Below are 23,400 nucleotides of genomic sequence, written 5' to 3' on the forward strand. Positions count from 1 at the left end.
ACCCTGACCGCAATTCACGGGTGGCGTAGTCGGACAATTAACCTAAAACCTATAAAAGACTGCCACTGGTTTGACCACCCTGAGCCACGGGACCGGGTCGCCGCCATGGAAACTACAACCCCCAGGGACCCGGCTCCGGGTATCCCACACAAGTGCACACACGGCCCAGGGGGCGCGTCACCCTACATGTGCTCATACTCTACTTTTTGGGCACACCGCATGGCTCAGAAGGGAAGGAGCACCTTTTGAAGTGCAAATTTTGCTGGAAAGGTTTTCTATTGTCATATTGCATTTTCAGAGCCCCCTAGATATTAGTGCTAACGAAACTGCACACATCAAGGTATTTTATTAATAGTTTTAGTTACCATTTTGATCCCAATAAAAGTCTTCAAGAAATTAATGTGCAGGCAAAAAGTGAAAATTGTAATTTTTTTCCAATTACGGTGCATTTTTTTCAGCATTGACATTGAGCTATAAGTGACATATTAACTTTATTCTGTGTCAGTACGTTTAACAATATAGCAAATTTATATAGTGTTATTTAAGGTTTTCCTATTTTTTTACAATCAAAACACTTTGTAAAAAATAAAAATATTTTTGAATCGCCATATTTTGGGAGGTAATCGATGCAAGCACTGTGCAACGCATGTTACACAAGTCTTGAATGGTGGCTTAACAAAAGGTGAAGAAGCCTCAAATTCATTATCGTCATAAGAAGCGTCGACTCGAGTTTGCTAAAAAGTACGAAAACTGAACAGTAGAAGATTGGAAACAGGAGATTTGGAGCGATGAGACAAGAGTCAATAGACTAGGCTCTGATGCGTGCAAATGGGTCTGGAAAAAACATGAGAAAAAGGGGCTAACGGATGGAGAAATTGAAGGAACTGTCAAGTTTGGTGAAGGAAACCTGATGATGTGGGGTTGTTTCACAGCCAAATGTGTTGGATACTTGACCAGGATTGATGGTGGTCTCAGTGCTGAGCTATATTTGAGTATCCTACAAGACAAATTACTTGACCAGAATCAATCGTGGTCTCAATGCTGAGCTATATGTGAGTATCCTACAAGACAAATTACTTTGTACACTCGAGTACTATGGGTATGAAAAAGACAACATAGTGTTTCAGTAGGACAATGACCCAAAGCATACATCGAGATTGGCGAAGAAATGGTTCAATGACAGTGAAGCAGAGGTGCTGGATTAGCCCCCACAGTCCCCACATGCCTCAACTGACTTGAACACTTGTGGGTAGAGTTGAAGAAAAAACTGTATACATACCCAAGTGAGTCAACCCGAATGCACCAACTTTGGGAACATGTAAAAGAGACCTTGGATCAGATGTCAGTCGAGACATGCTTGAATTTGATCGAGAGCATGTCCAGAAGAATTCAGGCAGTGTTGAAAGCCAAAGGTGGATTTACAAAATACCAACAAAATAATAGGAATTTAAATTTAGATTTTTAGGAGCAAAACAGTAACACTGCAGTGACATGACAATAATCTGCATACAGTGGTGGCCAAAAGTATTGGCACCCCTGCAATTCTGTCAGATAATACTCAGTTTCTTCCTGAAAATGATTGCAATCACAAATTCTTTGGTCTTATTATCTTCATTTAATTTGCTTGAAAGGAAAAAACACAAAAGAGAATGAAGCAAAAATCAAATCATTGATCATTTCACACAAAACTCCAAAAATAGGCCAGACAAAGTATTGGCACCCTCAGCCTAATACTTGGTTGCACCATTATTAGCCAAAACTAACTGCGAACAACCGCTTCCGGTAACCATCAATGAGTTTCTTACAATGCTCTGCTGGAATTGTAGACCATTCTTCTTTGGCAAACTGCTCCAGGTCTTTGATATTTGAAGGGTGCCTTCTCCAAACTGCCATTTTGAGATCTCTCCACAGGTGTTCTATGGGATTCAGGTCTGGACTCATTGCTGGCCACCTTAGAAGTCTCCAGTGCTTTCTCTCAAACCATTTTATAGTGCTTTTGGAAGTGTGTTTTGGGTCATTGTCCTGCTGGAAGACCCATGACCTCTGAGGGAGACCCAGCTTTCTCACACTGGGCTCTACATTATGCTGCAAAATTTGTTGGTAGTCTTCAGACTTCATAATGCCATGCACACGGTCAAGGAGTCCAGTGCCAGAGGCAGCAAAGCAACCCGAAAACATCAGGGAACCTCCGCCATGTTTGACTGTAGGGACCATGTTCTTTTCTTTGAATGCCTCTTTTTTTTTCCTGTACGCTTTATGTTGATGCTTTTTGCAAAAAAGCTCTACTTTTGTCTCATCTGACCAAAGAACATTCTTCCAAAATGTTTTAGGCTTTCTCAGGTAAGTTTTGGCAAACTCCAGCCTGGCTTTTTTATGTCTCAGGGTAAGAAGTGGGGTCTTCCTGGGTATCCTACCATACAGTCCCTTTTCATTCAGACGCCGACGGATAGTACGGGTTGACACTGTTGTACCCTCGGACTGCAGGGCAGCTTGAACTTGTTTGGATGTTAGTCGAGGTTCTTTATCCACCATCCGCACAATCTTGCGTTGAAATCTCTCGTTAATTTTTTTTTCCGTCCACATCTAGGGAGGTTAGCCACAGTGCCATGGGCTTTAAACTTCTTGATGACACTGCGCACTTAAGACACAAGAACATTCAGGTCTTTGGAGATGGACTTGTAGCCTTGAGATTGCTCATGCTTCCTCACAATTTGGTTTCTCAAGTCCTCAGACAGTTCTTTGGTCTTCTTTCTTTTCTCCATGCTCAATGTGGTACACACAAGGACACAGGACAGAGGTTGAGTCAACTTTAATCCATGTTAACTGGCTGCAAGTGTGATTTAGTTATTGCCAACACCTGTTAGGTGCCACAGGTAAGTTACAGGTGCTGTTAATTACATGAATTAGAGAAGCATCACATGATTTTTCAAACAGTGCCAATACTTTTGTCCACCCCCTTTTTTAGGTTTGGTATGGAATTGTATCCAATTTGGCTTTAGGACAATTCTTTATTTGTTTTTTCATTGAAGACAAATTAAATGAAGATAATAATACCAAAGAATTTGTGATTGCAATCATTTTCAGGAAGAAACTGAGTATTATCTGACAGAATTGCAGGGGTGCCAATACTTTTGGCCACCACTGTAACTAATCATATGCAAAATAGTTGCAAGCCAAATTTATGTATGAGATAGCCAAGATGATTGTCTATAAAATGATGGCAGTCTCACGTTCAAAGCAGTAGTGGATGGTGAGATATGAAGCCTGAAAATCAAAAAGTTCAATTGTTACCCTTTTGCTCTTCACTGTACGTAAAGAAAATGCAAGAGCCGCTAGATTATTTTTTATTAATAGCCTATGGTGCGCTATATAGCACCCACCAGAAGACAGCACATAGTGCAATGTACACAGTTTAGATAAAACAGCAAGACAGGAGGCAGAACGTTTCACATCTTTAATACTCCAAACCTTAGCTCAACAGATGTTTTACATCTTTCTACAGTTTACCAGATGATAACATTTCAGCATCCAGCAAAGTTTCATAATTAAACATTTACTTTCCAATTTATTAGCAATAATAGAATACAATTAGGAAACAGCTAGGGAAAATTGTGTCCTGCCTATTCAATAGGAGACTCATCATCGCTCATTGTTAGTTACTCCTATTAATTAGAGATCAGGAGAAAACGTTTCATGTGAAAGTTTTTCTAGTAATTATTCTGTACAATGGAGTTTTGGAACATGTCCTTAGTGACTAGAAGGATCTGATTGAAAATCGTTTCAGTGAATGCGATGTACAACAGAAATGTGAAACTGAAACATCTGAGTGACATCTATCACCATAAGTATGCCTCTGGGGTTATCCGTCTTTTGAAGACATTAGCTGATGGAAAAATGCCTTTCCAGTAGTATATCAACTGATAACTTTAAGTTTTTCCATTGATGTAAGAATAATATGGAACTGGTAAAGGAGTTTTTAAAAGAAGGATGTCTATGATTGGTCTTATAACTTATATTTTGCTGAATTCAAATGTCATCGATTTATTTTCTTGAGGTTATTGCATATACTGTAGGTATGACTTCTTTGGCTTTATCTTAACTCAGAATACTAATTCACCCATTTACGTAATATGTTGGCATTTTAGCCACTTGGGCCCTGATTCATCAAGTATTTACAGTTTTGAAACATTGCAAATTATTTGTATAACTTGTAGTTGCATGAAAATTTTGTAACTTATTGCATTTTTATGCCAATCTTGGCCAACTTTTTGAAAAGTTTCTAGGAGAGAGCTAGTGGCCGTGCACCACCATCAAAATGTTCATCATTTAAGCCAAGAAAGTGGTTTCAATGAGGCCATGACTGCATTTCTGCAATTAAGACTTGAATGCATTTCTTACAGGTGTGCGCAGGAAGCCGAAAGAAACACCAAGTTTATTAAGAGGCAAAAGCGCCTATTTTCCAAGCACACTCTTCATAAAGACCAGTCTACAAAATGTCTTGATGAAATGAGGCTTTAGAGTCTTTTTACATATTCCAGTTTTGACATCTTTTTTTTATTGCATTGCTGCTGTAACTCTTTTCCCAAACCTCTAAATTTCTTATCATAGTGGGAAGCAATTTGAGAAAATAGGTATATTGCAAAGTTGTGATGAAAATAGAATTATTTTTTCACGCTATTCTTCTGGATCTATGTTGGAATTTTTTATGATGCTAAATACCTACTTTGGTTTCGCTATGTCTACTTATGGAGACTAAAGAACACAGAAGGATGCACACTTTTTCACACCCACACTTCATGACTCTTAGTCATAACTATATCACGCACAAAGGCTGCTTTTATGTTTGTTCGTAGACTCAGGCTTCACACACAGATATGACTTTGATGGACTTTTCACTGATCTCATTATGCTGTATCCTATTTGAGAAGACAAAATAAACATCTGCTTCAAATCCGATGATCAATATGGTATGAAAAATAATGACATTGAACAAACTTCAGACAGTGAGGTCTAAGCTAGTCAGGTAAATATCTCAGTTTGGATGCCTTAAATGTGGATATAATTGGACAGAAATTGGATATTTTTTAACAATCTAAACAATAAAGCAAAACTACAAGTATAATCATCAAGACATAAGTTAACAAGTCTCATAATTACAACTATGATTCCCTTGAGACTAGTATAAATATCCGTCAATGTTAGATAATCTTGCATATACTTTTAAAGCATCCTAGTTCTCTAGCACCCCCAGAAAACATCCAGTAGAAGTAATAGCCTGACGGGCATTTTCCTTATTGGTGACCACAGTAGTGGAGATATAGTAATATATAATAATAATAATTAGTGTTGAGCGAGCATGCTCGACACTGCTTGGTACTCGCCCGAGCATCTCACTACTCGGGATGTTCGGCGAGCACCGAGCATTTCCGGGTTACTCGGGCGGGAGCTCGGCTCGGGTCTCCGCCCTACACGTTTGGCGCTCTTTACAGAGCCAATGAACATGCAGGGATTGCCAGCCAGTCACTGTAATGCCGCAGCCATGTTGTTTGTGGGCATTACAGTGATTGGCTGGCTGCACAGCGTCACCTCGAGTATTTAAAACCGGGCGCCGCCATCTTGGACACAGTCGCTCCAGATCAGACAGTGTAGGGAGAGTGCTGCAGAGCTAGGAAGAGATTTACACTGCGAAATAGGTAGTGTAGGGTCTCTAAAGCCTGCCAAATCAAACAAACAGTCCTTCTCAGGACTAATATCCATCCCAAATATTAGGCCGGCAGGCAGGCTGCATAGGAGACGCAGTGGTTATACCAGCAAACGCTGCATTACAGTCCTGTGTGCTCCTGTTGGTCAAATTGCTGGGCTTATCCCCCGGTCTCAGGGGCCAGGAAAAATCCTTTTTTTTTCATCTAAATCCTGTATTTTTTTTTTCCTCAGTCAGACTGTACAAATACGCGTCTTATTAACCTTTTGGTATTTTTTCCCCCCAACAAAAAAAATCGAGTGTCTCCCTGACTGTTCAGACACAAATATATCTGTTTAAAAGAGTCTGGTGTAGGCCAGAGAAATAGAACTGTGGTTTTGCAGTTCCATGGGTCAAATCTCTGTATTATCCTGCTTTTGTCATTTTTTGCTGTAAAAAAAACAGTAATAGTGTCTCCCTGACTGTTCAGACACAAATATATCTGTTTCAAAGAGTCTGGTGTAGGCCAGATAACTAGAACTGTGGTTTTGCAGTTCCAAGGATCAAATCTCTGTATTATCCTGCTTTTGGCATTTTTTCCGTAAAAAAAAACAGTAATAGTGTCTCCCTCACTGTTCAGACACCAATATATCTGTTTAAAAGAGTCTGGTGTAGGCCAAAGAAATACAACTGTGGTTTTCCTCTTCTACAGTTCTAATCTCCTTTTTATTACCCTTTTTCCATTGATAGTGCGAGTGCAAGCTATTTTACTTCATTTACAATGGGCAAGGCGAGTGGCAAGGGACGTGGAACTGGACTTTCTGGTGATGGTGCGTGTAGAGGACGGGGCCGTGGCCAAGGTGAAAATGTGCCACAACCAACAGCCACATCTTCTCGCTCCCACTTCTTGACCGAATTACTAGGGAAGCACGCTACAACACCAGTATTGCGAACTGATCAGTGTGAACAGGTTATTAATTGGATAGCAGATAATACTTCCAGTTACCTGGGCACCACCACCTCCGGTCTGTCTTCCACACGGTCAAGTTTTAGTAGCCGTGAGTCTGGACCGCATTCTCCTCCTCACCCTGATGCTCCTTCCTCCCACCATGCCGAGTGTCGTCAGACAGCAACTGATCCCACACTTGGACACTCTGAAGAGCTGTTCACTGGTCCATTTCCATATTTGTGCCCCTCGCCTGCTCTGCTTGAAGTGGTGGAAGAGGAGATCCCATGTAGCGATGCCCAAGTATTTGAACAGCCACGGCCACAGGATGTCGACTCTGGCAATTTATCACAAGAGGTGGACAATGACGATACACAATTGCCACGAAGTGAGGAGGAGGATCGTGGTGCAAAAGTGGAAGAGGAGGAGGTGGTGGATGATCTAGTAACTGACCCAACGTGGCAGGAGTACCCCAACAGGCAGGAAGAAGCAGTGTGGTGGCCGCACACAGAAGGCGGGCAACAGTTCCCCGTAACACCAACACGAGGGACGTTGCCAGTACAAGCGGTAGGTCTTCCAGAGTCTGGAATTTTTTTAAAGACTCTGCTGATAACCCTAAAAAGGTCATTTGTACCACATGCCATGCCAGCATCAGCAGGGGTGACAAAACTACCAGCCTGACCACCACCAGCATGATCAGGCATATGGCAGCAAAGCACCCGACTTTGTGGGGCGAACCCCAGGGTCCACGACCAGTGTCAGCGGGTGTCACCACTGCTTCTTCTGCTGTTGTGCGTGTAATAGAACCCCCTGTTGTGTGTGCAAGGCAATCCCCTGTCCATACTGCATGCAAAGATGCCCCCTCCTCTCAGTCTCCACTTGTTATATCAGTTTCTCAAGAAACAGCATCAATGTCCACGTCCACGTCCCACCGCAGCGTTCAGTTGTCCATATCCCAGACCTTTGAATGAAAGCGCAAATTCGCAGCCAATGCCCCACAGGCCACAGTCCTAAATTCACACATTTCACTACTGCTTGCGTTGGAAATGCTGCCTTTTAGGCTAGTGGAGACAGAATCCTTTCGCAATCTTATGGCGGTGGCCGTCCCTCGGTACTCAGTCCCCAGCCGACACTATTTTGCTCGGTGTGCCATCCCTGCACTACACAAGCACGTGTCCCAAAACATCTGCCGTGCCCTCAACAACGCAGTTACTGGGAGAGACCACCTGACAACGGACACGTGGACAAGTGCTTGTGGCCAGGGATGGTACATCTCCCTGACGGCACACTGGGTAAACATAGTGGAAGCCGGGACCCAGTCGGACCTTGGGACGGAACACATCCTCCCCACACCGAGGATTGCGGGCCCTATGTTAGTCAGAGTTGCCCCCACAGTGTACAGCTCCTGCGCATCATCCTCCTCCTCCTCCTCATGTTCAGCCTCCATCTCAGATATCACCACATCAGTTACAAGCTGGAAGCACTGCAGTACGCCTCAGCCAAGCGGCAACAGGCTGTGCTGTATCTCATAAGCTTAGGTGATAAACCTCACACTGCTTGTGAGTTGTGGACAGCTGTGAAAGAGCAGGCAGATCTGTGGCTGAGACTGCTGAACCTACATCCAGGCATGGTTGTGTGTGACAATGGCCGTAACCTGATAGCGGCTGTGAGGCGAGGCGAGATCACACACGTACCATGCCTGGCTCATGTGCTTAACCTCGTGGTTCAGCGGCTTCTTAAATCGTACCCCGAGTTGCCAGATCTGCTCGTCAAAGTACACCGCCTGTCAGCTCATTTTTGGAAGTCGACTACAACTTCCGCCGCTCTTGCTGTGTTGCAGCAGCGTTTGCAGCTTCCGGCACACCGACTGGTGTGTGATGTCCCCACACTTTGGAACTCTACCCTTCACATGTTGCAAAGGATTTGTGAGCAGAAGAGAGCAGTTGAGGAGTACCAGCTGCAACAAGGCCGTCGATATTCAGGTCAGACTCCACACATAAGACCTCAGGAGTGGACCTGGATGTCTGACATATGTACCATCCTGACAAACTTTGAGGAGTCCACCAAGATGATGAGTGGTGATGATGCCATCATTAGTGTCAGAATCCCACTAGTCTGTCTTTTGCAACGCTCTCTGCAGAGAATTAAAGAGGAGGCATTGTAGCCAGAGTATGATGAGATGGATCAAGAAGCCTTAATGGGTGATTACAAACAGCCCAGCCTTATCTCATCCCAATGTGCATTGGGGGACAATGAGGGACAGGAGGAGGAGGAAGAACAGGAGCTGGTATCATGCGCTGTAGACGGTAGTACCTCTACATCTGTCATACAGTCGGTTCAGCGTGGGTGGCCTGAGGACAGGGGGGAGGAGGAGGAGGAGAGCATGGTCAGTCGTCATCTTGGTGAGGACACGGAAGTCTTGCCCGTTACCGGTCTGGCACGCATGGCTGACTTTATGTTACGCTGCCTTAACCGTGACCCTCGCGTTGTCAAAATGTTGGGTGACAGTCATTACTGGTTGGTGACACTTTTAGACCCCCGCTACAAGGAGAACTTTCACTCTCTTATTCCTGAGGTGGAGAGGTCTACAAAAATGTGGCAGTACTAGAACGCCCTTGCTGCAGAACTGTTAAAAAAATTCCCATCTGATCACGCTAGCGGCAGAGGTCACAGTTCGTTGACCAACCAAGGCGTACAGGCGAGAGAGACGCAACTCCAATCCAGCAGAGGCAGGGGAACACTATCAACATTCTGGGACAGTTTTCTGAGACCTGCCCAGCTTACAGGCCCTGAGGCACGGGATACTCTCACAAGCAGTGGAAAGTTTCAAAAGATGGTGAGGGAGTACCTTGCCGACCGTATCAGCGTCGTCCGTGATTCCTCTGTGCTTTTTAATTATTGGGTATCCAAGCTGGACACTTGGAATGAACTTGGTCTGTACGTCTTGGAGGTCCTGGCCTTCCCTGCCACTAGCGTGTTATCGGAGCGTGTTTTTAGTGCCGCTGGGGGAATTATAACTGATAATCGCACTCGCCTGTCAACTGACAATGCTGACAAGCTGACCCTTATCAAAATGAACAAGGGCTGGATTGGGCCAGACTTCTCATCACCACCAAATGACAGCAGAGTAACAAAGTCAAATCCACTGTGTTATTTCGGGAGGTGTATTCCCATGCACCGCTTCACACCCACACATGGGTATACGCTTCCTCATTTCGGCTGTTTTTTGCTCTTCTCCTTATCCTCAGCCTCCACCACCACTATACCACCAGGGTGACCGTGGTCCATGTTGCCAGCATTGCAAGTTCCTCCGTCCTAATTTTTGGCAGCTTTTGCTTGGAAGGCATAGGCTAAGACTATGGGAAACCCACTCCCCAATAATGGGAATAATGTTTTTAATATGCTGTACTGCATTGCTCTTGTAAGGGGCATTAAAATCATCTTGTTAAGCTACTGCGACCTCCACGTCTCTTCCAAGGGGCATTAAAACCATCTTGTTAAGCTACTGCGACCTCCACGTCTATTCCAAGGGGCATTAAAACCGTCTTGTTAAGCTACTGCGCCCTCCACCACTTTTCCAAGGGGTATTAAAACCGTCTTGTTAAGCTACTGCGACCTCCACGTCTCTTCCAAGGGGCATTAAAACCGTCTTGTTAAGCTACTGCGACCTCCACCACTTTTCCAAGGGGCATTAAAACCGTCTTGCTAAGCTACTGCGACCTCCAAAACTTTTCCAAGGGGCATTGATATTGTCTTTTCATTCCACTGCGACCTCCACGTCTCTTCCAAGGGGCATTAAAACCGTCTTGTTAAGCTACTCTGACCTCCACGTCTCTTCTAAGGCGCATTAAAACCATCTTGTTCAGCTACTGCGACCTCCACTACTCTTCCAAGGGCATTAAAACCGTCTTGTTAAGCTACTGTGACCTCCATCACTCTTCCAAGGGGCATTAAAACCATCTTGTTAAGCTACAGCGACCTCCACCACTTTTCCAAGGGGCATTAAAACCATCTTGTTAAGCTACTGCGACCTCCACATCTCTTCCAAGGGGCATTAAAACCGTCTTGTTAAGCTACTGCGACCTCCACATCTCTTCCAAGGGGCATTGAAACCGTCTTGTTAAGCTACTGCGACCTCAACCACTTTTCCAAGGGCATTAAAACCGTCTTGTTAAGCTACTGCAACCTCCACGTCTCTTCCAAGGGGCATTAAAACCGTCTTTTTAAGCTATTGCGACCTCCACGTCTCTTCCATGGGTCATTAAAACAGTCTTCTTAAGCTACTGCAACCTCCATCACTCTTCCAAGGGGCATTAAAACTGTCTTGTTAAGCTACTTCGACCCCACCACTCTTTCAAGGGGCATTAAAACCGTCTTGTTAAGCTACTGTGACCTCCACCACTCTTCCAAGGGGCATAAAAAACGTCTTGTTAAGCTACTGTGACCTCCACCACTCTTCCAAGGGGCATTAAAACCATCTTCTTAAGCTACTCTGACCTCCACGTCTCTTCCAAGGGGCATTGAAATGTTATTTTTAATTAACTCTAACCTCCACGACTCTTCCAACGGGCATTGCATTTCCTCCTAATTTTAGTCAGCTTTTGCTTTTCAATGCATCGGCGAACACTAAGGGAGACCCACTCCCCAATAAGGGGTAGAAGGTTTTAAGTGCACTGTAATCCACGTCTGTTTCAAGGGGCATTGCAGTTCCTCATAATTTTTGGAAAACCTTCCATTCACTGCTTAGGCCAACAGTGTACAGGAGACCCAGTTGCTATAAATGGAAAAAACGGTTTAGTTAAGGCCCTCTGACCTCCATGTCACTTCCAAGCGGCATTGGAGTGCCTCGAAATTTTTGGTAGGCATTGCACTCACTGTATGCCCTATAACTGTGTTGCCAAACCGCTCCTTTTGGTACAGAAACATATCCTACAAGACATGTGTGGTTGATTGGCTGAAATTGATGTGAATGGTCCCTGTTCCTCGTGCTCTTTCTCCTTTGCCACCACCTCATCCATCATTCATCACCTGAAGCTTTGTTTTAACGGGAGTCATAGAACTGGGATAGTAGCAGGAAAACATCCAGCAATCCTCGGAGGAGGTAGGATATGTGCCAAAACGCTGACCACCTCAGGCCTAGCCGCTACTACATACATGCGCTTGCATTCCAAGGAACAGAAAGCTAAGGAGATGGATGGCCTCATGATCATGAATAATTTACTCGTTGTGTAGGAGGCCGACCACTGCTGCTGTCTACCTTCTGAACTTTGTGTTGAAGCCTGATTGACCCAGGACCCGCAATCCTCTATGTCTGGAGGACGTGTTGCATCCCAGTGTCCAACTGTGTCCCGGCTTCCACAATATTAACCCAGTGTGACGGCGTCTGTCAGATGGACCATCCCTGGCCACATTCGCTTTTCCACGTGTTTGTGGTTAGGCTGTCCTTCAAATAGGGGCGGCTGGGGACCGAGTATGGACACCCGGCCGCCCCCTGGCGTCTGGGGACCGAGCGTGAACACCCGGCCGCCGACCGGCTGGGGACTGAGTATGGATACCAGGCCGCTGACGCAGCCATGACATGGTGGCCGGCGTCAGCCTCCACATGCCTAAAAGGCCCAATTTCAAGTGCAAGCAAGCTAGCAGTATGGTATTGCAGCCTGGGGGTGGGTGGGTGGAAGGCAGGTTGCACACTTATGCTTGCATTCCAAGAAAACAAAGCAGATGCTAACTTCTATCATCATCATCATGCTCCTCACCTTGGCACTCTCAACTCCCCTGATGGAGAAGCCAGGGCCCACCGGAGGAGTCTGGTTCTCTGGTCGGCTCGTCCAATGCTGCCCTAAAGCAGGCCAGGCTAAGAAAAGTGTGGGGGAAGTTCACAGGAGAAATAGGGGCGGCTGGGGACCGTGTGTGGGCACCCAGCTGCGGGGCGGCTGGGGACCGAGTATGGACACCCGGCCGCCCCCTGGCGGCTGGGGACCAAGCCTGGACACCCAGCTGCCAGGCAGCTGGGGACTGAGTATGGATACCAGGCCGCTGACGCAGCTATGACATGGTGGCCAGCGTCTGCCTCCACATGCCTAAAAGGCCCAATTTCAAGTGCAAGCAAGCTAGCAATATGGTATTGCAGCCTGGGGGTGGGTGGGTGGCAGGCTGCATACTTGCGCTTGCATTGCAAGGAATGGGGGAGGTACAATGGAACACTGCCCTGGGACAAGGACTTGCACAGGGATAGTTGCAAGTCTGCATCTTCTGATGCGGCAAGGATCACTTCTGATGGGCACACTTTTAGGCAGTGACCTGGGTGTCAGAGATGCTTCCAGGGGTCTTCCCCATGCTGTTCCCATGTCTTTTCAGCACTGTATGCATGTGTCACACAGCACATGGCCAGATAAGATTGTAAAATGTTAAAATGACATTTCCCGGTGAATGCATTTGTCACGGTTGAAAGCAATACAAAAGTGCAAAAACGCATAAAAAATGCTACTTGTGAACATAGCCCAAGGTGTGGGGGAGTATTTTTGTTTTTGCTTATTTATTTTACCTTATACACAAGTCTTTACCCTGGAAAGGAGGTTCCTTAACATATTTCACAGGAAAACCGTTTGTTTCGTTTTTGAACGTTTTATTGTGAGCCCGTAAAAGTGGCTTAATACTTCTGACCACGTTGTTGACAGCAGTGACCTGGGGGTCAGAAATGCTTCCTGGGGCGATGCTGTCCCCATGTCATTTGAACACTGTCACTATCGTTTTGGGCACTTTTTAGGCTTTCTACAGGCTGCCGGGGCAGCCGCCGCAAAAATGCTTGGGTCTCCCAAAGACTAACATTGGGCTCGTTGCTCGGGTCGAGCACCCGAGTATCACGGTGAGCTCGGCCCGAGCTTCGAGCACCCGAGCATTTAAGTGCTCGCTCAACACTAATAATAATCTTTATTTATAAAGGTTCATATACAACAGTCATAAGTAACATAGCTAAAGATAATACAATAACTAAAGCAAAAATAATGACGACCCTGCTCGTAAGAGCTTACAATCTACAATGAGGTGGGGGTGACACAAAGGACAGGGGCTTATTTACAGTGATGGTCCAGCCATCTTGAGGGGATGAGAAATAGATAAAGGTTGCATGAGCTCGTCACCAGCCAGTATTTGTAGTGCTTTTGGGTGCGGTGGAGTCTGGTGGAGACTTATGTTTGGAGAAATAATGAGTGGGCTATAAAAATATAAAAGGACTTCGATTAGGCAACATGAACGTGAAATATAAAAGGACTTCGATTAGGGAACGTGAAAGGCCACCCTAAACAGATGTGTTTTTAGGGAGCGCTTAAAACTGTGTAAGTTGTGGTTCATCCTAATTTCTTAGGGAAGAGCATTACAAAGAATAGGTTCAGCTCGGGAGAAGTATTGGAGCCGGGAGTGGGAGGTACGGTATAGTGTGGATGTTAGTCGAAAGTCGCTTGCGGAGCGTAGAGAACGGCTAGGCCGATATACAGAAATGAGGGAGGAGATGTAGGGGGTGCCTAGGGAAAGCTTTATGGGTGAGAAAAAGCAATTTAAATTGGATCCTATAATGTATGGGCAGCCAGTGCAAAGACTCACACAGAACTAAAGCGTTCGAGTAATGCTTAGCCAGATAGATGACCCTGGCTGCTGCATTAAGGATGGACTGGAGAGGGGAAAGTCGAGTGAGGGGTAGGCCAATTAATAGAGAGATAGAGTCATCAAGGTGGGAGTGGATCAAGGCAACAGTGAGGGTTTTTGTTGTTTCCAAGGTGAGAAAGGGGCGGATTCACGCGATGTTCTTCAGGTGCAAGCGACAATAGCGGGCAAGAAATTGTATATATGGAAGGTGAAGATGTCAAACACAATGCCCAGACAGCGCGCCTGCTTGCTTGGCGTTATTGTGGTGCCACACACGGAGAGGGAGATGTTGGATTTAGGGAGGTGAGTAGATGGTGGGAGCAGAAGTTGTTCAGTTTTGGAAAGGTTGAGTTTCAGATAGAGAGCGGACATGATGTTGGAAACTGCGGCCAGACAGTCACTGGTGTTCTGTAGTACAATGGGGGTAAGGTCATGGGATGAAGTGTATAATTGTGTGTCATCAGCATAGAAATGGTACTGAAAGCCAAATTTGCTGATGATCTGTCCAATTTAGGCCGTGTAGAGAGAGAAGAGAAGAGGGCCAAGGACTGAACCCTGAGGAACCCCAATAGTGAGAGGAAGGGGGGAGGAAGTGGAGCCAGCGAACGATACACTGAAAGAGCGGTCAGATAGGTAGGAGGAGAACCAAGAGAGAGCAGTGTCCTTTATGCCGATTGAGTGGAGCATAGAGAGTAGGAGGTGGTGGTCAACGGTGACAAAAGCTGCAGAGAGGTCAAGAAGAATTAACAGAAAGTAGTCAACATTAAGTTTTGCTGTCAGAAGGTCATTGGTCACTTTAATGAGTGCAGTTTCTATAGAATGTAGGGGGCAGAAGCTGGACTGTGGTGGGTCTAGAAGAGAGTGAATGGAGAGGTAACAGGTAAGGCGGGAGTATACCAGGCACTCCAAGAGTTTAGAGATGAAGGGGAGATTGGAGACTGGTCTGTAGTTGTTTGTCCAGGAAGGGTCAAGAGAGGGCTTTTTAATAATGGAGTAATGATGGAGTGTTTGAAGGAGGAGGGGAAGATACCAGAAGATAGGGAGAGGTTGAAGACTTTAGTTAGGTGAGTAATGACAACTGAAGAGAGAGACTGGAGTAGGTGTAAAGGAATGGGGTCAGTGGTGCATGTAGTGGGATGAGAAGAAGAGAGGAGCCTGGAGACTTCTTCTTCTGTGACTGGGTTAAATGTGGAGAGTGATCCAGAGGAGATGTGGGGAGGGATGGGAGTTACTGCACTTGGTGGCTGGGAGCTGATTTCCTGATGGATGTTCTCTATTTTCTCAGTGAAGTAGGAGGCCAGGTCCTCAGCACAAATGTCCGTGATAGGGGCCTGCGCTTTAGGACTGAGGAGGGAGTGAAAGGTGTTGGAAGAGTTTTTTTGGGTTGTTGGATACTGAGGAGATCAGGGTGGTGAAGTAGGACTGTTTGGCTAGGTGAAGGGCAGAGTTATAGGTTTTTAACATAAATTTATAGTGGATAAAGTTTTCTAATGTGTGAGTTTTCCTCCATAGGCATTCGGCACTCCTAGAGCATTGCTGGAGAAATCGGGTTTGCAGTGTGAGCCAGGGCTGTTTTACTCTGTGTTTAGAGGTTCTGAGGGTAAGGGTCCAGGGTCCACTACTTGGTCCAGGGTGCTTGTGAGAGTGTCATTGTATTGATTTATAGCCAGATCAGGACAGGAAAAAGAGGAGATTGGGGACAGTGATGAGTGTAGGGAGTCTGTAAGTGTATAAGGGTTAATTGCTTGTTGAATTCTGAATGTGTGATAGGTCGGAGTGTGCTGGGGTGGGTGAAGATTTGTGAGCATGAAGGACAGAAAGTTATGATCAGAGAGGGGAAGAGGGGAGTTATCTAGGTAGGGAATTGAACAAAGCTGGACAAAGACCAGATCAAGGGTGTTTCCATCTTGGTGTGTCTCAGAGGTTGAAAGCTGTGAGAGGCCAAGAGAAGTGGTTAAAGATAGAATCTGGGATGCGGATGGGGAGGTGGGGCTGTTTATGGGGATGTTGAACTCTCCCAGGATAAGGGTTGGTAAATCTGAGGACATGAAGTGCGGCAGCAAGTCAGAAAAATGGGCAAGGAACTGGCTGGGTGAGCCTGGGGGATGGGAGAGGGGATGGAAGAGCCTGATGGTGTGGACCTAAAATGAAGTGAATGAGAGTGATGGAACTGGGACGATGACCTGGAAGGTGCATTGTGGGGACAGGAGTAAGCCGACTCCACCACCAAGTCTGTTCGCAGGTTTTGGGGAATGGGAAAAATGCAAGCCGCCATGAGAAATAGCGGCAGGGGAGACAGTGTCAGAATCCTGCATCCAGGTTTCAGTGAGGGCAAGCAGATTGAGAGCGTTGGTCAGAAAGTAGTTGTGCAGGAAAAGAAGCTTGTTGCATACAGACCGTTGATTCCACAGTGCACAATTGAAGGAGGGAGATGAAGGAGTACAACTGATGTTAATAAGGTTAGCAGGATTTCGATGTGAGGTGGGGGAGAGGTTGAGGTTGGCATAGGGTGGACCAGGCCAATATATGGCAGGACCAATATAAAAGGTGAACCAATATATGGTAGCTTTTCTAATGAATGGATTTTCAGAATAACAGCAGCAATTCCGACAGATGTCTCTTCAATCTGGCTTCTAGAGATGGATCCAGCACAAGTTAACCCCCTTTATGAAGTTCATGTTCCCTAATAGGGCATATGAACAAGGATTGTCTTCAAGGGAAACCTCTTTAATTTTTGACACCTTCATCCCTGGCAACCATTACTATTGTTATCAATGCTTGTGACTCTTGTATGTCTATTTCTTGTCCATTAATATATTCAGGACTTTTAATTACTTTATGTTAAAATAAACGTTGGCCTTATAAAGTCAGAATATAAAGATTAAAGGTAAAATAAGGCTTTTTGAATGTTTCCAAGTTTTGTTTCTAATTTATTAAAAGTGAAAAGAAAAAAGAAAGGTAAAGTATGTTGATGTCATCCCTGATTTTAAACCCCATGCCCTAAATGTCAGTCATTGGCTGCATCTTCAAAACCAAAGAAATGAGCTGGAACATAAGTTGCTATAAGTGCAATGTGTAGGAGCATGTTTACAATGTGGCAATTTACCAGACAAAACCTAAGATAAAAACGAAATGAGCATATACCCTGTAGAAAGTAAATAAGTAAAAAGTAATAGTACATTTAAATAACATAGTGTACTTAGTTAACACTATTTTGATCAAAAAAGCATAAAAGTCTTCCAACCGCGATAAAGTGCACCTAATATGGATGGTCCTATCTCTAGTATTAAAACCTCACCTTGTGTCACCAATATAGATGGGGGAAGAGCGGGACCCAGGCTGACTGTTCAGACATCTGTGTATGGGAAGTTATATAGATAAAATGCCTAGCTCAAAAAGGGAGAACTACATCCTTGTTTGTACAAAGTACAAGAAACTGCAGCAAAACCAAAGAAATGAGCCAGAACATAAGTTGGTATAAGTGCAATGTTGGCTGCATCTGGCACATGTTGTTTCATCACAATATTGCAGGAGCAGAATGAACAGATACTGACAGAGTATCAGCAAGGTATCGGCAGGTGATTGGTACAGAATTACTCTTTTTATTATTTTATATTATTATAAGCTATTGGGAGAAATGTTTTTTAAGGTTGGACAACCCCTATAGAATGATTCAACCCCTGCAGCAAATGTAAGAGTGTATATGGCCCTCTAAACCCCAATAAAGTTTATGTTGGTCCTTTGCAAGTGACTATATAAAAAACCCAGAAATTTGGGTTTCCTAACATATACAGTTAGGTTCATATATATTTGGACAGAGACAACATTTTTCTAATTTTGGTTCTAGACATTACCACAATGAATTTTAAACAAAACAATTCAGGTGCAGTTGAAGTTCAGACTTTGAGCTTTCATTTGAGGGTATACACATTAAAATTGGATGAAGGGTTTAGGAGTTTCAGCTCCTTAACATGTGCCACCCTGTTTTTAAAGGGACCAAAAGTAATTGGACAATTGACTCCAAGGCTATTTCATGGACAGGTGTGGGCAATCCCTTCGTTATGTCATTCTCAATTAAGCAGATAAAAGGCCTGGAGTTGATTTGGGGTGTGGTGCTTGCATTTGGAAGGTTTTGGTGTGAAGTAAACATGCGGTCAAAGGAGCTCTCCATGCAGGTGAAACAAGCCATCCTTAAGCTACAAAAACAGAAAAAACCCATCCGAGAAATTGCTACAATATTAGGAGTGGCAAAATCTACAGTTTGGTACATCCTGAGAAAGAAAGAAAGCACTGGTGAACTCATCAATGCAAAAAGACCTGGGCGCCCACTGAAGACAACAGTGGTGGATGATCGCAGAATAATCTCCATGGTGAAGAGAAACCCCTTCACAACAGCCAACCACGTGAACAACACTCTCCAGGAGGTAGGCGTATCAATATCCAAATCTACCATAAAGAGAAGACTGCATGAAAGTAAATACAGAGGGTTCACTGCACGGTGCAAGCCACTCATAAGCATCAAGAATAAAAAGGCTAGACTGGACTTTGCTAAAAAACATCTAAAAAAGCAAGCACAGTTCTGGAAGAACATTCTTTGGACAGATGAAACCAAGATCAACCTCTACCAGAATGATGGAAAGAGAAAAGTATGGCGAAGGCGTGGTACATATCATGATCCAAAGCATACCACATCATCTGTAAAACACGGCGGAGGCAGTGTGATGGCTTGGGCATGCATGGCTGCCAGTGGCACTGGGTCACTAGTGTTTATTGATGATGTGACACAGGACAGAAGCAGCCAAATGAATTCTGATGCATTCAGAGCCATACTGTGTGCTCAGATCCAGCCAAATGCAGCCAAACTGATTGGTCGTCGTTTCATACTACAGATGGACAATGACCCAGAACATAAAGCCAAAGCAACCCAGGAGTTTATTAAAGCAAAGAAGTGGAATATTCTTGAATGGCCAAGTCAGTCACCTGATCTCAACCCAATTGAGCATGCATTTCACTTGTTAAAGACTAAACTTCAGACAGAAAGGCCCACAAACAAACAGCAACTGAAAACCACCGCGGTGAAGGCCTGGCAGAGCATCAAAATGGAGGAAACACAGCTTCTGGTGATGTCCATGAGTTCAAGACTTCAGGCAGTCATTGCCAACAATGGGTTTTCAACCAAGTACTAGAAACGAACATTTTATTTACAATTATTTAATCTGTCCAATTACTTTTGGTCCCTTTAAAAACAGGGTGGCACATGTTAAGGAGCTGAAACTCCTAAACCCTTCATCCAATTTTAATGTGGATACCCTCAAATTAAAGCTGGAAGTCTGAACTTCAACTGCATCTGAATTGTTTTGTTTAAAATTCATTGTGGTAATGTCTGGAACCAAAATTTGAAAAATGTTGTCTCTGTCCAAATATATATGGACCTAACTGTATATTTCTCAATTACACTCACTATCTTGCACACCTCTTAATAAATTAGCTATATCTTTTGGGCTGTCCATGCACGTACATTATAGTGTACATTATAGGAAATCTGCAGCATTGTGGTTTACAACACCCCACCTTGCTAAGCCCAGCTCCCTTTTGAAAAAGATCCTGGGCCAATGCAAATGTGCAAGAAGATGTAATTTTTTTCACAAATACCACAAACAACAGTTTTTGTGACTTTTTATGCCAGTTTTATGGCGTACAAGGGATGTTTAATCCCTACCCCCTAATGGTTCTCTAATGAGCAGTGATCAGAAAACTATAAATATTTCCCTAATAATTTATTTTGCAGCTGTCATGGTGGTTACCTTCCTCATCATAATTGCTACTATTTTATTAAAGAGGTCATCTATTTTAAATAAAAGTTTAAAATGAAGTTGAAAAAAGAAGTGATAGCTCATCAATCCCCATTACTTTTCTAACGTTACTTTGATCTTCCACTAGTTTCTAATAGCTCGTTGAGACAGACAGAAAAATACCACTAAGGGCGCAGTCAGACGGCCGTATAACATGGACAACCATCTCATCGGAATGATCGGACTGACCGGTGGCTCTCCTGACCCAAGCGTCACACCATGTATTTCTATGCAACTGTCATGCTCGGGTCAGGAGTGCTGCCGGCGAGCCCGTGCACTATGATGCGATCATCTTTCATGTTATACACCCGTCTGACTGAGCCCTTAGTCAAACACTGGCTGCAGCAGTGACTCTACTCAGACAGTGATTACAAACATCTCTCTGTGTTGGAACATTATTGCCGCAGCATGAAATACCAAGGAACAGGCATCATCAGAATAGAAGCAGTTTTTTTAAGCCATTGTGACAACCCCTTAATATGTGCACGTGTGAGAATGTACTAAATACAATATAAATACTAAATACATGATGCCAATATCATCATTTGAGCAAAATATATGAACTATTGTACAATGACATTCATGCACTTGATGATTTCTATAAAGTTGCTGGATGGTTGGCTTCTGGCAGAGCAGGCTGGGAAGTGCAGCTCAGAAGTACTTGCCAGTCACAAGATGTTAAATTTTCTTTAAAGAGAGCAATACGAGATTTACTCAAGTACCTTTTAGGCTATGTGCCCACGTTGCAGAAATGCTCAGGATTTTTCCTGAGCGTTTCTGCATCTCCCTGGCAGAAAAAAACGCATGCGGATTGTACATGCGTTTTCCTGCCAGGGACATGCGGAAATGAAGCGTTCTTCAGTTGCATTTCCGCATGCGGGTGTCAAGCGCTTTCCAAGCAATTTTAGCATCACTTGGAAAGTGATTGACAACTCGGTCACACTATATAAATCCATGCAAACGGCATGGATTTATATAGTGTGACCCGAGAGAATGTCAAAAAATAAAAAATAAACCTATACTTACCTTCTGATGGCCCCCGAGACTTGCTGCGCTCCTGTGCTGGCTGCCAGCAGATCGCGGTACGCTGTACTGAAGGACCTGCCGTCAAATGACTGTGACGTGACCGCAGGTCCTTCAGTCCTGCGCGATCTGTAGGCAAGCACAGGGAAGGAGTCCGGGGGCCGTCGGAAGGTGAATATAATCTTTATTTTTTATTTTATTCTTTTTTTTACAGCTTTTAATGGTACCTGGGTGTGGAGGAGACTCTCCTGTCCTCCACACCCGGGTACCATCCGCACATTAGAACGCGCCAATTACGCAAGTACAGATGCAGTCTTGCGGAATTGGTGCGTTCTAATGCAAGTCAATGGCGGCGAAAATGCATCAGTTCCACAAAATAATTGGTAGTGCTGCGGTTTTTTCCGCAATGATAATCCGCAGCGGAAATTTCTGCAGCATGTGCACAGCACATGCGGATTATCATTGGGTGACATGGCAGGCCTTCTACCATGCGTTTTTTAAGCGTTTCTGCAGCGTTTTTGACGTTGCGATTAACGCTTAAAAAAACGCATCGTGGGCACACAGACTTACAGTAGAGTGGAAAACATAGAGAGCTACAGCATAGTCTGTATCCCTATAGTCTGTATCCCCCTTGAATTCTTCAAATTTTTTGCTGTAATATTTCTTACAGTAATTTAATTGTGTAAAGTGAAGGGCAGGTTCTAAGCATCCAATTAAGTAACGCTGTGTAACAAACCACTTACAGACGCTTCATCGTTTGTAAATCCCTAATGACTCTTTTTGGCAGTTTCCATGTGTCTGTATATTTTAAACTTGATTGTTCTTTTAATTTCCTTTGTATTACTTTCACTCCGTGTTTATGAGTAACATGCCCTGAGCTTAGAGTGGACCACAAATGAGATTGCTTGTTAAGAGAAATGCTCAAGGTTGTCTTCTTACAAGAGAGTTATATGGATTTGAAGTGTACTTCAATTCACATAAAATGCTTATAACATTTAAATTAGGATGAAAATTGTTGTATTTATTCAATCATCATCATTATTTTTATTACTCGTAAAAAGGATGCAGTAATATAAAATCGGGATGAAAATTTGGTACAGTGGAAGGGCCTATACTTATAGGCTGTGTGGATTACCATACAAAAGGAGTATGAGTGCTTGATGTGAAGAAGATTGCAAGAGATGGCGAAAGACTAATGTCTGTGTGAGAGAAACTGTAAAGCAGTAACTGAGTGAGTAGGCTGCAAGAGTATGCAAATTACAATTGCAAGATCTACTACAGAGCATTGCTATCAAAAGCGGTAACCATAGGGGAGCTGTGACAATCAATATACCGTAAATTTGTGCTGCACTGTGAGACACATGGAGATTGCCTTCGTGAACAAAGTTCTGCTGAAGCAATTGTCTGCAGACTATTGCAAGTACAAGTAGAGTGTCGAAACTAAGAGTCCATTGCTGTATACCAACTGTCTACCTCTGATCAAGCCTGGTGCCTCTTCAATTCTCATCTTCTTGAACTATTGCTGGTTGCTACTTGCATTCTTTTTCCTTCTAGTGTGAAAAAAACATTGGCTAAGGCAGCCAATGTATCCATCAGTGGCTGGCTGGAAAATGTTATCCTGGGGGCAAGCACAAAGTACTGACCCTGAGGGGTGCAGCCTATCCTTAGGCTCGGACATCATATAGCACTGGCTGCACAATGGCTGCAAAACCTTGCAGCTATTAACAACAATCAAGCAAATTGCATTTCATTTCTTATTATACACTGGAAATATGCTGCAATTTGAATCCCCCACCCTACCTGATCACAATCACTTATTTCCTTGCAGTAATAACCCCCCCATAGTATATTAATAAATCATCCATTCCCCACCAATCATAACACCCTATCTAATTGCAATCATCACCAGCACTATAATAATTTATCCCTCCACCTTATCCATCCCCTGGAGTAATCAGTATCTACAGTCCCTACTGCAGTACATCACTCATCTCAGTCCCTTTATACACAGCTCTCTCCTGAAGTACATCACTCTTCAGCCCCTCTATACATAGCTTACTCCTGTAGGACATTACTCCGTTCAGTCTCTCTAAAAAAAGCTTCTTCCTCCAGTACATCAATCTTCTCAGCCCCTGTAGATTTAGCCCCATCCTGGAGCACAATCCTCCTCAGGCTCCTATATACAGCCCCATCCTTTAGTAAATCGCTTCTCAGCTCGCCACATAGAGCACCATTCTGCAATATATCACTCCTCTCAG

The sequence above is a fragment of the Phyllobates terribilis genome, unplaced genomic scaffold, assembly GCF_046119375.1.
Source record: "Phyllobates terribilis strain yellow unplaced genomic scaffold, ASM4611937v1 Scaffold_7__3_contigs__length_470593459, whole genome shotgun sequence".
NCBI classification, from domain to species: domain Eukaryota; kingdom Metazoa; phylum Chordata; class Amphibia; order Anura; family Dendrobatidae; genus Phyllobates; species Phyllobates terribilis.